Here is a 1,322-nt window from a genome sequence, read left to right on the forward strand (position 1 = left end):
AAAATAACATTTTACTCTAGGAGGTGATCACATGTCTTCTCTGGGTGCAACTACCGAACATCAATGAACCAACGAACTCATCAACGATACACACAAAAAAAATTTTTTTGATTTCAATCACGAAAATCGCGGATTCAATCATTTTTTTAATTGAAATGTCTTCAATCACGAAAATGATAGTATCAATCACCCATTTTGATTGAAACCCAACACGATTTTTAATTAAAAATTTAATTGACTTTTGTCACGGAATCAATTAATTGTGTGATTGAATCAATTAAAAACGTGATTGATTTTTAACATAAAATTCAATCACAGTTTTAATTGAATCAATTAAAATTTTAATTAATTTCGTGACAAAAATCAATCAACTATTTGATTCATTCAATTAAATAATTAATTGAAATTAGCTATAAATTTCGATCAAAAAATTTATATATTGCGACCCAAAAATCGTATTTAATTTTTTTTTCTTTTTAAATAAAAGAAAATATGTGTTTCTTATAAAACATATTTAATATTTTATAATTTTTTGAATTATGCAATAGACAAATAAATTTGGTTCTTGTCATTTGTGTATTGTTCTAACATAACTTACAAATACAACTACTATCAATAACAACTATAGGGTGAAATAATAAATTATATAAATCATTATCTTCCTTATAATAATAACCATGTTAGCATGTTCCTTCTAATATGTAGATCCGCCTAGATTTCCAATAAATCAGCAGCCTGTAAGCTAAATTAGTTTTTCTGAAAGTAAACAGAATAATTCGAATTTAATTTTGTTCAATTAAAAGTTAATTTTGTTAAACATTACCTGCATAGAATATCAAGTTCAATTCTTAGTTCCAGGTTGCAGATTTATAATCTTCTTTGCAGTTGTAGTCTTTTAGCATAAAAAGGTGTATTAAGGAGCTCGGTAATTTAATTTTAGTAACAATTCCTTTCCAAAATTTCCACTCATTAAAATCGTCTATTAAAATTTGAACCAATCAAAGACAAAAATAATGGGAAAGCAATGTAATATTTGGTATTATATTGATGATACTTTCCAAATTCTGGAAATAGAAAAAAATATATATGGAAAATACATATTTTTATTATTTTCGGATATTTTTCATATTTTTAAATCCAAAAGAAAGAACTTTTTTACCATTACATAATTCAGCTCATTAGTTTATATACCAGATATACTGCTCTCTACTTGGGTTCAAACTGAAAAAGCCAGGTAAAACAAAAATGCAATTTAATGCCAACGCTACTTCGCAACTTCAAGGTGAATCTTCCAACAAACCCATACCGCTCTTGGTTTTAAG

The 1,322-nt window shown here is 26.0% G+C and overlaps 1 long non-coding RNA gene across 1 annotated transcript; it reads right to left on the minus strand.

The window, feature by feature from the left end:
* Positions 1-495: 495 nt before the first annotated feature.
* Positions 496-1,058, minus strand: LOC142227985 (uncharacterized). The gene is made up of 2 exons (XR_012720028.1): positions 824-1,058; positions 496-756 (listed from the first exon to the last, which is right to left on the minus strand). It is a non-coding gene; the product is annotated as an uncharacterized LOC142227985 (long non-coding RNA).
* Between the last annotated feature and the right edge of the window lie 264 nt (positions 1,059-1,322).

Source organism: Haematobia irritans, chromosome 3 (assembly GCF_050003625.1).
Source record: "Haematobia irritans isolate KBUSLIRL chromosome 3, ASM5000362v1, whole genome shotgun sequence".
Taxonomy (NCBI): Eukaryota; Metazoa; Arthropoda; class Insecta; order Diptera; family Muscidae; genus Haematobia; species Haematobia irritans.